We start from the raw sequence: 15,960 nt of genomic DNA on the forward strand, positions 1-15,960 counted from the left end.
GGGGACTTATGAGCTCTTCCCCTCATTCGCATGTTGCGCTTATCAGTGCCGTAACTCCTAGTCTTGGATTTTCATTATCCAATGGAAGCGATGTGCAACCTTCGCTACTGGCAGTTGATCCTGAAGAGGATTCCCATCATTCGTACCACCATGGAATGCATATGGCAACTTCCCCGCACCATCACCATCTGTATCATCATCATCATCATCATCACGATTATCATCATCATGCGGCTGCTGCAGCAGCCCTGCTGGGTGGTTTCACGAGTGGCAGTGGTGGTGTTGGTTTGGTCGACTGTGTGACTGAGAGTAATAATTGTGCTGATCGAGAGGATTCCACTGGATTTATTTCAGTGGCGGGTACTTCTACCGCGAACAGTGCTGTTGGAAATTATTGTCTCAGTGGAGGAGTAGAAAGTGTGACAGGGTTGGTACATTCCGTAACGGCCGCTACGTCTCTGACCAGTGCGAATGATGGCGATGAAGCAGGAACTTCTGTTGAGAGTGGATCAATTAATAGTGGTAGTGATAGCGGTGTCCTGCGTTCGAATGATCGATCTTCGTCCAGCCTCACGGTGACGGCTAGAACTGCTGCTGCGGCCGCGGCTGCCGTTGCTGCTGCCTCGAATCATCACCATCACCTGCAACAGATTCCTCCGGCAGAATTATCTTACCATCATCATCACCATCGAACATTACCGATGGATGTATCGGCGCTGTAGGATATGAGGATTCCATCATCGAAGGTGTTTTATTGCTCTTAGATGATGCTGTATGGTCGAAAGAGAGAACTAATCAGCCCACGGTGAGAAATTTGTCATATAGTATAGCAGAACACGGTTGCAAAGGAAGAATGACAATTTTAGCGAGGCAATCATTCAGGGAGAAATTAATCTTTTGCATCAAAGATATTTCTTTGGGTAGCTCTCTCAACAACACGTGTAAATACTAAACGCAATACCAGAAGATTATATGTTACTGGCCGACGGTGAGTGAGCTCTTTAAAACGGAAACGAACTTATGCTTCTCGTTTCCAACACATCTCCCTCTTGTGACAGGTTGTTCTAGTAAATCGTCTAACTCCATCCGGACGTTGAAAGTGGTCCAAAAAGCGACAATGCGTTGATATGAGACGGTGTAGGGAAAAAGAGGTAAAGGTTTAAAAAGATAAATGTCAGTCGCAGGGACGATCGACAACCATAGATGATGACGAATCGAAGCGCGCAAAGTACGACGTGTTTACGTGTAATGTGTGATATTATTATTTTGTTTTGATTTTTATTACCTTTCATATATTATTATTTAGTTTAATCGTGGAGTGTAATGTACAGGCTGTTATTTGCGAGTCTTATCGTAAATCAGAACTAATATTAAAATCACTGTCGATAAATTATCGATAATGCTAGTGAGAGTAGCGAAACTCCCATTCAAGAGCTTATCCTTTGTCCGGGTAAGCGAAATGTAACATACAGACACGCGCACATGTGAATAGATTGTTTAGTTCTTAGGACTTTTCTCTACGCAGGCCTTAGAGCTGCTGTTAGTTTGACTTCAAGTAAAGATGAACTCGAAGGAAGGGACTATTCGTAAATGTGGATGATTGTAAAACCCGGCGTAGGGGTAGGGTTTTAAGTTCGCGTTCCCCCAGATCGTTCTTTCAAGCTTGGCGACAAATTTTATGTAAAAAGCAAGCAATCTCTAAGTTTAATACATAGTATCTCGGTATCTAATATGATTATCATTTTCTTATAGCAAGACTACAGGGCATTGGCACAGTGAAAAATTGAAATGAATTAAATTTACCTTCTTTGTTATGAAATATGGCGTTTGCTCGAACTTACAATTCAAACTTCTTGTCTCTGACTTATTTTTTTACATTCAATCTGATACTGCATTCTGAAATGAACGAATATGGACTTCTAAAAACAATACCCAGTCATAAGTATTTTCTAAATTTATCAATTCTTAACTACCACTTATGGTTCGATTGTGTTACATGAACTCTCAATTGACTTGCAGATTTTTGTTTTGTTAATCAAATCCGTTGGGAAATAAGCGATTTTGTTTAATTTAAATGGAGAGAATATTAGAATGCGAATTGTAGTACGTGAAGGCGAATGAATGCGGGACAGACATGTTAGTCACGTTATATATGTACAGAAGAATTAAGAGGAAAAAGAATTATCATACAAACAAAAACGATCCAAGCAAAGGATTAGGAGATAACACTAGAAAAGAAATACAATTCACACAAACACACACACACAAAACCAATGATCAAAAATATAAACTGCACTGTAAATGGTTGAAACGAACATGAACATCATCCTCTATCTCTCTATAGCTGCCGAGCCCTGAAAACGATAATAAGTAAAAGATCGCTATTTAACCGTCGGGAGTAAAAGTGCGCTAGGCATGCATGACGAGCGATATGTGTGTACACAAGATGTGAACGAATGAATTATTAAAGCAAACAGAAAACGAAGCCATGTATACAAAATCGGAAATAATGTAATAAAGAAAAAACACAATGAACAGAGAGGGAAAACAACAGAAACAACAACATGTGTATGATCTGCAAATTTCCAATGTTAACAGAAAACAATGCTACTAAAAAGATGAAAAATTAGAATGAATTGTTTATTTTTATTATTTCGCATTATGTTTGTGGTATATTATTTAGTGGTTGAGAAGAAATTTATTAAGCGGTAGTTTTTGGAATGGAATGAAGTCTATTCGTTCAAGATTGTTTGCAGATCCTTTGGAAGCAAGGTAATGTTGAGTGTGAATGGTAAGAATCTTTTTCTAAATATTTGTTTTTCCATACGATTTCAATGCTTTTTTTCCTCCAGAAACAGGTTATGTAACCCTGACTGAGTAAACTATAATTCCTAAAGTTGACTGATGTCAAGTGCTAAGTAGTGCATATGGTGTTTTAGTAATGGGATTCTGGTTCGACGAAGAAGGCTGTCCTAGGTTATATGGAGAAAGTATTCGTGAACGAAATTACGATTGTGTCGAGGTATTATCGTAGAAAGATCCTCTAAAAAGTGTTTAGCAGTGTTCGTATGGGTTTCGTTTTACCGTATACTAACATTTTGGAGATTTCTGAAAGTGATTGAAACTAATTATGTGGTTGAAAGTGGTATACAGTGATCAAGTGGTGCAGCAATGTAGTACTATAGTGAGGATACTCAACAGGACAGCCGTTTTGCAGCTGATACAGTTGGTAAAATTGCGTTCAATGGTCCAAGAAAGGTGTTCTGGACCGCACCAGTTGTGGAAAGCTGCGAAAGAAGCCGAAAAAAATGTGACCCTAAAATATCGAATCCCTTTCAACTAAAAAAAGCCTAAAAGCTACAACTTGATAATAGGGGAAAAAACGGCACCACCAGGTTTACGTTTTCTGTGAAATCATCCAAAATAATTTTCTGCTTATATGTATGCCTCTTAACCTCCATCCAACCGTCGACCAAGATGAACGGGCCATAGCTATGCCTATTCTACACCTTCTGGGAATTGGCGGAAAATCGCTCGGCAGCCGTCGGTGAAAAGTGTCCGGCAAGCACTTCGGAATGCGAGCAACGCATCTACTCGCTCAGAAGAAATTGAAACAGCCTAAACGACGCAGAAGGGCCACACATTTCGAATTATTCCACCTATAATGATCATGACAAACAGTTTCCTTCTCTACTGGTTGGTTCTCTGTAGCGCAGGTAAACTTTGGTAAAAAAAAACGTGGACAGCAATTAATTATTGGCTACTTCTAGTTGAACTGTGAACATGCATGCGCACGAAGAAGAGAAAAAAATGGATCATAAAATGAAGCCATAACATGCCGTCGGAACAAACCAACCATCAGCAGCAACAGAGCGGAGAATGGCCGTGGATACATCATGATTGTGCGTTCAGGTGCGAGAGTGATCGTTTGATAGCGATAATAATAATCATGAGGTGTGAGGTTTTCCAGTCCGCAATTCCCCTATTTCTAGTAGGGTTTTTTTCTAATGTATGCCGCTACTAGTTTTAGGTTTTTCTCAACCATCACGTAACGCCGTTTTTCACGTGCTTACGTTAAATAATTGCTTGTATAGAAGAGATAATAATTTAAATGCCAGTATGTTTGTTCTTGGGAGGGTAGGAGTGTGTTTAAATTTGTCTAATTTCCCTGGAGGAAGGCTTGATGCATCTGTGGTGTGTAAATGAATTAAGCGCACGAGAGCACGATTTATAATTATTACATTAGTTATCTTGTTCTCGACAACTAGAATGGATGTTCGCTGTATGCTTTAGAACGTGTAAATTATAGTGTATTGTGTAGTGATTTTTTTTTCTGGGCAAATGGCGTATATTCTGGTGATCAGAACGCACCCTGTTGAGAAATGATTCTCCGTAAGTAGTGAGCACAAAACGATTTTTATTGTATACCAATTCCATTCCAACGCTGTATAACGGAACTTGACGTAAAATTCCAATCCACTTTCGGGTACCACACGGTTTTTGGAATGAAGACGCATCCAATTTCTGAACGAAGATCAGATTTGGTTTTTTTTTTTGCTTCGGATGTTCCATTTTATCAACCACACTTGTTTTTACCTTCCCAAAACGGAAGATGTGTGAAGATTGGGTTAGTATTGCTTATTAATGTTAAACCGTTTTAAATGAGCGACGATTGGTGCGCCGCGGGTTATGGACGACCGTGTGGATCACCCTGGCACCACCACACGCCCTGCACAACGAGTGACCGTCATCATCGTCATCAACATCATCAGCTGCGTGTGGATCTTGAGAGATTCGTATTTATCCTGCTCTTGTGCGTTCGTGAAGCTCAGAAAGCGCTCGTAAAATTAAACAAAAATTATGATAATCATCGAGTTAGCGTTCGTTCGGCCGGGTGCTCGCCGAAGTCCCGGTGCCAGAACTGAAGGACTTCGAAATTGTAGGTTCTGATTTCCATTTGAGAACCATAAACGTAATCAAATCAATGGCGCAACGGCAGCCAGGGTGCTTTCCCTTTTTTTCCATTGCTTTCCTTCTTGTCGAACTGGAGATAACAGCAACTGGCCGAATGGTCGCCTAAATCAGAAACCCGCCAGAGCAGGAAAGCAAGAAATGTGGAGCAATGGTCGGTTGTTATATTGATGAACGAGAGAAAAGAACCTTACCCCATCTGCCAACCGATCTTCACACCGTTCACACGAGCTCTCGAATATGTACACACACAAACCCGGTAATCCCCGTGCTTTTTTGCTGCATGATCGAGGATCGTCATCACTTCATTAGAGAATGAAACAAACGCGTGTAAGAAAAGCAACGTACCCGAGGTGACTTTTGATGATGATGATTATTATTTCGATAAAAATCGGCTCACTTCTCCTGGCTGGCGACGACACGCGGTACCGTTTTAGGAGAAAATGCCTTCATTTCTTTGAGCATAAACTCTACCGTGTGTGTGAATAGAAAGAAGGGAACTGGTTGTCTGCTCTTGATTTGATTTCCATTACCCATGTGGCGGGTTGGCTAGTCACCTGTTTGTGACATCTGCGACCGAAATTTGCTGCGGATGAAAATCATGTTTTATCTTTGTACAACCCTTCCTATCCATCGGGGATAGAGCACACACGCTATCGTGGAGAGGAATAGAAATCTTGCTTGCCACGGTCGTTCGCGTTGCAGTGGAAATGGGAAGTTAATAAAGCAGGCGCCTACAAAACGAACTCGCCTTTTCACGTGCTTTGCATAGCTTAACGTTCGACACGGAACGATATTTCTTTATGTATGATTCGATATTCGCTTAATGATCGTGCGTAGATGATCTGATTAATTTGAAGTGAAAAACGAGAATTCGTGGAGAATTGATGAGGATAATTCCACGCACGGATTGTGCTGGGTTATGCGTTTGCACTGTTTTTACTCTCACGAAGACAACTACACCGGTGAACGTGTTACTTTGTTTGCTGAATGTAATTTTAAAGCGCTAAACGGTCAACGGCTCGTGTACCCCAAGGTACATCAAGACTAAAGGCGGAAGAAGAAAAGCCGCTTAGTCGGATGGATGTTAATAGGGATGTAATTTGTTGCTGTGACTAATTTAGGTGAATTATGATAATATCTATATTTTTTTCAGTACGGGGATGAGTAAAATCTCAAAAGCATGCCACACACACAAAAAAACGATGCCGGAGAATAGGATTAGCCTGTTGAAAGTTGTACCGTAAAATATGATTTACGAAAAAGGTGAAAATGTCGTTCGACAGCTTGGCCTTCTTTCTGTGTGCTAAAGAGCATAAGATGTAGATAGTTTTGAGATAGGTGCAATAACTTCATTGGAATTAGATTTTATGTCATTCTAATGTCAACCAATTAGCCCGGGGGAAACTATATTTACATAGAAACCAGATAATTTAATGATAATAATCAGATATTTTCTTCATTTTCTTACTTCATGTAACATCCAATCGGAAAAGCTGCAGCATACAGCACCTGCGAAGTTGGTCCAGAAACGTATGAGAGTGCGCTTGTTACCACTATACGCACCACAGTTCTTCCCTTCGCATACTAATGCATTCACCTGCTACCCATCTGGCAATGGGGATGGAAGCTGACGGTTGGTTGGTAGACTGCTGCACATGCGCTATATGCGTTTTTTTTTTCTCTTTTTTCACTCTGCTGCTGGCTTGTTTCAATGGCGTATGCCTCTGGACGTCAGCATCCGCAGTGATGTTTCCGACGTGTTGATAACTTCACACACGAATCTTTAAAAAGGGCTTTAAAATCGAATCAAAAAAGTGACTGAGTGATGGAAATAACTAACTTAAATATCAGTCCAATATCCAATGTCGTTTGCATTGCATTTAGTTAGACCTGTAAATGTAATGAACTAATTTGAACACATTATTTAATTAAAAAACTAAAATTATTGCTTGATTTATTTTTATTTGAGTTTTTGTGTAGAATATTATAAAGGGGTAGAAACAGTTGAGGGCGACCCGTTAGTGTATTTAGTAGCTGCGTCGGTCTTAACACGACTGGAACGGTACAAAATCCCATCCGGACCAATCCGCCGTACGCAGGACTAACTATCCATCTACGGATAAATTAAGTCAAACAAAGATATTACTATTATTATGCAATCATCTGAAATCATTTGCAATTACTTATTTACTTACTTATTAGGCGCTACAATCGCTTCGCAGTCTTGGTCTGCTCACGTTCGAGCGCCGTCGTCAGCCAATCCGTTATCCCGGCCTTTCGGGCGGACGCATCAACGCCGTCACTCCATCTCAATTTGGGCATACCACGCCTGCTCTGTCCATGCGCCTGTTCCTCTCGCCCGCGGCTAAAAGGGGTCAATTTTGGACAAAGTCTATGTCTTATAGGCGTATGTGAATACAGGAATTATATAGGTTCTGTATAGTCCCAGCTTCGTTCGTCGCAACAGGATGTTGGGTTGAGAAATATTACCTGAAGTATATTTTTTTAATAAAATGTCGTACATAAGAGCAATAAAGTTTATTCGTTTTGTATTTTAATATCCACAAAAAATTTAAACGATTTTTTAATGATAAAAATTATATGGCTATCTTCTTCTATAACATACTATAACATCTCATGAACATGTCATTTTTGACTATCCGTGACTTCCATTTATTCCCAATAACCATTTTGTATCAGTGGTGGAACTATCACTACCGGCTATCGCCATAGTAAAATTTATTGAAAAATAAATATCGATATCGAAGACAAATCTACTGATGCACCTCATTAAACTCTCAAACTCTTTATGCATATTTTCAAAATATTTAAGCGTTTAATATTTGGGTCTACAACCTAAATCCCAACAGAGTAGCACAGTTTTATTGCTTGCCGCCATGTTTTTTTTTGTTAACGAACGAATTGAATATCATCTCTGTTTCTTACTTTTGCCAGTGCTAACTTCTGGCCGGTATAGCGATGTCTGTAAGAAAGTGTTTTGAGAGTATGCTAAAATTGAATCCCTGAGCGGATGAAAATATATAAAAAGCCCGTCTACGACAAAAAAGGTATTGCAAATCTTCATAGCTGTCGTCGCTGTCGGTTGATTGGAAGATGGACAAGCTTCTTGCCGAAAGAGCTCCATCCCCAATGTCAAACTCATGAAGTTATGCCGGGTACGACGTCGAGATTCGGCTGGCATGTGGGAATGGCTCGTAGGGAGGAGTTAGAATAAATAACGCAATAAAAACCTCTACCTCTATCCAGTGCCAAGATGCTGCCGGTTGAGCCGGTTGATGAGGGTTAGGAGTTTGGGGAGCTGAATTGGGATGAACATAATTTAATTAAATCATCCAATCCCTGCTCCTTCCCGTCAGATACCCTTCTTTCTGTGTGGTTATGAATCCTGCAGCTTGAGTCACTTGCGTTGCGTTGGTCGAAACGGAAAGTTTTAAGGAAGTCATTTCAAAGAAGACGTACATCCGACGATACTTGTCACCGTAAGCCCTTATTCCTAAGAGTGGGTTTTTTTTTTAATGTGTAGCCAAACGGACATCCTAGGAATAGTGGAAAAACGTTCGCATTGTTGTGATTTCTTTATAATTGCGAAGAAGAACAAACACAGATCTTACATGGTATTCGTTACTTCTACGTGTAAGACCGTCATGCATTAGCATTTGTAGCCTAATAATGCTACAAAATTTGTTTATAGCTTGTTCGGAAGAATCAGCTGTTGCTTTGTACAAGATACTCTTGCTTATGCTTATATTTTCTACTCGAATACAAATAGAACATCACTCCCATGCATGTTGTATACACTGTAATCACTCCATATGTATTTGAATTTCCAGATCCTTGAACAGAGAACCGCACATGCATGCAACATAATAAATGCAGAAAAGACTGTGCATAAACTTTTTCGCCACTACTTACTGTTTAATGCGTTCCATATTCAAATTGCACTGATAATACAATTAATGTATCGGTTGACTTCTTCGCAATAGGTTTGCTCCACTGATTTAACATTTCCTCACCGAAGAGCTGGCGAGTCGCAGCGAGAATATCGCTTTTTGTTCGGTCAGGTTGGGTTTTGGTTGGCTGTGGTAGTAGGGACCGCAGAGTTTCCTCCGATTTTCACACTCTAGACGCTTTCATCAACCCGGCCGAGATAGGAACAAAGTTTTAATTGCATTGCACCGCACCTTCACCAACCATAACAAACGGTTGGCCTTCGCTGTGTATAACTAGCTGGCATCCAGCGGCTTCTGCTATGGGGGACACACATGGGGGTACACCGGTCTGAAGCGTTGAAAGGATGCTTGCGGGTGTATTACTTGTGCCTTTTGCCTTTTGCACAATTTTACCGGCATGTTCCGGAAGTTATGGTGTGAAGTGCAGTAGTCGACATTGCCACAATGTCTCATTTTGAGGTTCGACTTTACTGCTCCATGCAGGCGTTTCTTCCGTTTTGCGCTTGTGTTGATTTGTATGTTTTTTTTTTTTTTGCGGGAAGCCTAATGTTGGTGAAACTTATTTTTTGTGTTTTGTCCTAGTATCAGCAAATGAAAGGTGTGGACCATATGGAAAACTTTAATTTGAAATACGGTTGTGTGAAATAGAAAAAGAATTCAGTTTTCTGGATGGAAAAGACACGAGCATTATTTACACCTTTGAAGAGCTTGTTTATAAATTAAAAACACACACTTTAACACTTCACTACAACTAAATAGCGCTTTAAACATCAGTAAGATGATCAAGGATCGTTTAAAGTCTTTTTCGTGATATGTTAAAACAAATACATAACTAATAATATCTAGACTATTTTGTTTCATGATTTTTTTTCGTTTGCCGAACATCATTTACTATTTTGCAACAATTCTAACTTTTCCACGTTCGTATCTCATTTGTATTGAATTTTCTTTTCAGAATACGGATTGTACGAACAAGTTAAAAACAAACTTAATCCTTACCGATTCGTTCCACGGGCTACCTGTCCCCTATCCGCATGGTGATCCGCTAGTTGGTGTTGGAAAGTTTTATAAAAGTAATTATTTCAACGTACTTCGACACAAGCGTCAGGTGTTGTGTATGTGGAAAGGGAATAAAAAAACCAATCCTCCATTGGGAGTGAAATGTTATAAAACTTTTTTTGCAATACGATCCTCCCGCGACCTGAAGCTGGGGTCCCGATAGCTTTATATAATGAATATGTTTTTTGCATCATCATGTCATAACGCTTCCAGAGGAGATTGCTGAAAGTACAAATGATGACTTTTGACTTGACGAAATATGTATGCGATTTTTTTTTCTTTCACGCCATTAAAGTTTTTACCTACAGACATTGGGATTCGCGTTGGAGTGGTATACTAATGAACTGTTGCTGCGATACGACGAACTGTTGCTACAGTCCGTGGGATAATCAAAAGTTAATAATACAGGTAACTACGCATATGCGACATTCGAAGTACGATAAATGGTGAATTATGGTTGTACAGTGTTGCTTAGTAACTGACACTTACTAATTGCGATGAAACGATGATAAAATTAATCTGTAAATGAAATTCTGAATGCAAGTAAAGGATTTTTATCGGGCTGGTTTCAAGCTCACAGTTACGCTTGGTAGCCTAAACTGTATTCAATATTTTTCCGATCCTTTTCCTAATCAACACGCCAATCAATTCTAATTGATTCGATGGATAATCGATTCGTCGGGCGATGTGTGTAATGAATATTTTAAATTAAAATCCATTACTCTCTCATGTCGCGCCGTCAGCTTATAGTGCGTGCGTAGGGAAATTTCACATCCATCGAGCCAACAATATAACCAAACAGATTGGCTATCACAAACGCAATCAACGTGGTGCAGCTTTCGAACGTGTTAATGAAATTGAAAAGATGGAATACGCTGTGAAAGGTGTTTCAGATTTTGATATTTATTTTAATTTTATATCGCTGGTTGTATGCTCCCCGTTATGATATATTATTCCAACATTATAATATTTTAGATGACGAAATTGTAGAAATCGAAATACTAAATCAACATTTGACAAATACATGATATTCTCGTGTTCTTCACAACTAGTACCTTTACCTCAGGAAAGCTTGAGGCTGATCTTGTGCAGCGGAAGTCTGGGAAGTAATGAACCAGTATCATTCAGTGATACTTGAACCACTGGCTAAACCCAAAAGGGGGCTAAAGAATTGATGATACGGACCACGAATCTCAACGATGTTAGAGTTGTTGTTTTTTTCAGATTGACTCCTCCGTATAACCGATTTTTTTTTTCGATTGGGTGACTAGAACTACCAAGTGTTTTTCATTGATGATCACTTTACAAAAAAGTTCAAAATCTAGAATATGTTTTAATACGTTTTTGCGTTCATACTACTGAAAGGATATGTAAAAGTCATGCTGCAGCTATGGTAAAATTGTTTTACCCCAAAAATTTATGAGATGAAATTGAAGCCTTCCAGTCTAAATGATTGATAAAGTAGTTTTAGCATTAAGGGAGGTTTTTTGCGTTTTTAGTTAATGTTTCATTTTAACATAATTTCAATTATTAAACAATTTCGATTATGTCGAAAAGATCTGGAATATGCTTTAATAATTTTTGGACTTCGTACTATTTTATAGTCATGCAATCAACTAAGGTAGAATGGTTTAACCCCAATAAATGATTTGATGAAAATAATGCATAGCAATCAAGGTGATTTGTCCGGGAAATCCCGAGTTGAAATTATAGCAAATGTCATTTTGTCCTTCTCAAACCAATGTTGAGGAAAGAAGCGCAATTTATCATCATCAAACAATTGGACGGCCAATTAATACAAACAAATGAAACAAGGTGATGTTTATGCCAAAACCCTATTCAACCTTTGACTATTTTTTTGTATTTTGAAACTTATGCAGACTAATCCTAACAGTTTTAGGTCATTTCAACTTCCAATAAACTTCCAAATCGCATCGCTAATACGCAAAGCTGGACGAAGCAGTTATTCTGGTTATAAAATTTGTGTAAAAAGGTTGATCAACTCTCGAATCCAAACCTTTAAAGCAGCGTAGCATGAAAGGCCTTTCGCTTCCGCTTTCTTCCATTACACCCACATGCACCGTCCTTCGTTTTGATGGTCAACGATGGCAAGCGGATGGACCAAACAGCTTGGACACGGTGCTCGTAGTGCCACCGTTGCTCGACGCTTGCGAGGGTTGTAAAATTAACTGACCAAAGAATCAGATCAAAGTACGTGCAGTGAATGCAAATCAGTAGCAATCGATGCAGCTTCATTGGTTGATGTAGCGGGGCAAGCAGACAGTGGTGGCAATGAGGAAAATGGAAAATGCAAAACAAAAATCTAACCGAAGCAACATTTGCATGATGGTGCTCTACCGTATGGATGGAATGGCCTTTTGGGGTAGCGTTTACCTCCCATTGAACCCATGAACCCGTGGAGAGGTGGTCAAGGACTGTACGCTGGGTACGGTGGGTTGTGATGGAGCCGATGGAAAGAAGAAGTTGTACGGAACGAGGGTGGTCCGTATGCAAAACGTGATTTTGTTGAATGTGAAATGTTTGCTACTGCGCACAAGAGCACAATTGTGGAATTGAAGCTGGAGCGGCGAGCGGTGATCGGTGAGGATGGTTCGAGCCGTCATGGAGGTGCCCGGTAGTGGTAGAACACATGTCTGTCGCTGCCGTGTGTTGATAGTGAGGGTGCGTTACTCTTGCCCCATGTGTGTATGCTCACTTACGGTCGAGTAGATGAAATTTTCGCCCATATCGTAACGGGTTCGGCGAGTGTTGAGCAGCAAGTCAGGCGAAAACGGTTCCATCAGCCGAGAGATGGCACTGGGTAGAATGCGGCTCGGTAAACAAAATGGACGGTCTACTCGGCTGTGTAGCAATAAGTGCAACCGGATGACCCTCGAGCCGGTCGGTCGGATCGCTGGACGGACGGTCTGGTAGTCAGTCTTGCGCTTATTTGCACATTTTCGGTATGGTTCGATGCGAGCGAACGAATCTGTGAACGCTTGGAGGTGTGTGCGTTTTGTTCGTTTTGGTTTGGTGGTTGTACGCTGGTTCGTTCATTTTCGCACTCGCTCGGCAGTGCTCCCTCAGATAGCGAAAATGTTCCATAAGGTTACGGCACAAGGGAACGAACCGATGGGAGGGTAGGGTAAAGTTATGCGTTGGATTACGATATGCTGCTACTGTTGACCGCTGTATGCGTCTTGTTGGACCGATAGCAACCAACTGTACAGCAGCTATCGTTGGTGAAGCTGTAGTTTAGATTCGTCGTGCGTTTCAACACTCACCGTATGGAGTGACCTTCTCTTACAGTTATGACTTTGATAAACGATAATAATTTTATGGTTATCTTTGTGGAAATATTTTTACTGACTTTTTTATTTAGTACTGCATACTAAATAACCGAATAGGAATAAAACTATATTTCCTAGCTTCAGTCTAATGAATTCTAATAATTTCCTAAACTATCGAAACCGTGAATTATGTAAAAATTATGTTCACCTTTGGCATGTATTTTTTCTCCAAAATGCAGTGCAAATTTTCCTATAACCAAATATTCAACGAAGATTGTGCCTTTAACCATGGCAATGGAAACCTTTCCCATAACGTTTGCCATGGTCTGTAGAATCGTGATACGGTTCATTGCATTGAGTGCGAAAAAAAAGAGCAAAGCTAGAGGATATGGAGCTGTGATCTGGAGTATGGAGCCCAGAACTATACCGTTGACCTTAGACGTATCAGTTACAAAAATTATATATTTTTAGAACCTTTTAAACACAAAACTGCATATTTTGGTAATAATTAAATTGAACAATGAGCTAAAATATTATATTCTTACTTCTTCTTGGTATTTAACCACGTAGCCGTATAATCAGTCCTGGATACGGAGGATTGGTCCGGATGGGATTTTGTATCGGTCCTGTCGTGTGGGACCTGCTATCAATACACCATTGTACTACTTAGAAAATGAAAACAAATTTGAAGGTTATGAATGTATTATATTATTAGTTTATTTTCAAAATAACCACGCAAACATAAACCATAAACTTGATCCAAACCTAATAACTCATAATGGAGACGCCTGGTAGCTTCAAGTAATCGATTGAAACAAGCCTTATCCTTTGAGTCGGTTATTGCACATATAATAACGAATTGTCATCTTCATGATCTCATGATGGATAATGTGCGTTTTTGCAATTCTTCAATAACTAAGTTGCAATGTTGCAAAATACTTCAACCAGATCAGTACGCAATGGGTTTTCTGATATAATTCTGCCTTTCAGACACGGATGGCGTTCTTTCGAGCGAAAGCAAACAAATTGTGCCTACCGATGTATGAAGATGAAATAGCTCAGCCGTTCGTTAACGATTCTGTCGCATCCGGGAGCAGGAATTGCCTCCAGAGACGATCTGTGTGTCGTAATCAAGAAACCGACGAAGCGATGGGAATTTCCCTATTCCTGGCTCTGCTTCCCATGGTCAATGCCTGTCGTCTCGTCATCGTTCGTTGTCTAGCTGCTCGGTGCATCATAATTGGCTGATTAAAATTCAAACCAGTGGCACAAGACTTTTCCATCCTGACTAGACATTGCTCGGTAATGCGCACTGGGTTTGGGAACATCTTGGAAATGTTCTTCGTCATATGAATTTTTGATATGTCCTTCGGCTTCTGAGTGAGCAACCATTTAAAATATCAACCATCCATGCTTCCATCCCTCCTTCCTGGCCCATGTATCACGTCTTGCAGAAGTCATATATTCAATCTCGTGAATCCTGACCACGTTTGCAGCAAATACATATACACCTCTCTGATCCAGCTGTGTATCAGACTGGCGTTCATTTCCGTCCCAGCGACCGTCCGTTTGTCGATATATGACAAATATGTCCGGAATTATTCATGCTTTGCAAATCGGCACAACTTGCTGGCGGCGGCGCAGCGATGATGATGATGATGATAATGGGGGAAACGTTTCGTTCCTCATCATATCGCATAATTTGCTTTCCTTCAGTGTTCCGGTTGCGCGATCAATACGGTACGGGTTGTAGATGCGTTGTGGTATATGAGTGGCTGAGGGGTTATTGATTTCTGATGTGCCCCGAAACTCCAATAATCATTCAATCGGACTAGATGACGAACAGGAAATGATGAGGAAAGGCAATGTAATGTGTGGAAACGGAGTGCCGGAACTGCTGAATTTAATGCGTGCAATGGAAGCAATGTGCGGCTGTAGTATTGCTTCTTTAATAGATAACATACAGGAGATCGATTTTTAATGGAAAATTAAAGTTGCTCATAAAGTTAGAATGTTTTAAATGTGACATATGGATAAATAACTGTACGCTTTGAATAAATTTCAATACATTTTTAACTAAGAATTACTAAGAATTAAAATGAGTAAATTAGAAAGAAAAAAGGATTCGAGAAGCTAGCACATATTTTCAAATCTCTTATTAATCTTAGCTTAAGTTGTCCTATCTTAAATCGATAGACCGTAGACAATCGATGTTTGTAACAAGGCTTGTCTTGTGTACCATACTGTTTGAAAGTATATTTTCTTGAGTTTTAAATTCCACCGGGAAAGAAAGTCACTGTAGCTCATTGATTGACAGCAGACCTACAGTAAAATTATAATTGTTTTAACTGTCCTAAATTTTTTTAGAATGACTACAATAACAATCAATGGCAGCATAATTTAAGGTTACCAGAACTTCCAATAAGTGACGTTCCAGTGCTCTAAACCTCTGCTAAGCGATTCCAAGATCGTAAATGTGCAAGTGCACCGAAAAGGATAGCAGTTTTGCACCGGATGTCCCGCTGTGCCGGTGAAGGCCAGTGTTTGCTTGCACGACATTACGATGCTTTGCTTGCTGCGTAGATACCTGTGCTTGACTTTATGACGAATGCAGCAGTTATGTTCTACGTTAGACCCTACGCTTTCACACTGCAGGAGCTTACAGT

The sequence above is a fragment of the Anopheles marshallii genome, chromosome 3, assembly GCF_943734725.1.
Source record: "Anopheles marshallii chromosome 3, idAnoMarsDA_429_01, whole genome shotgun sequence".
In the NCBI taxonomy this organism is placed as follows: Eukaryota; Metazoa; Arthropoda; class Insecta; order Diptera; family Culicidae; genus Anopheles; species Anopheles marshallii.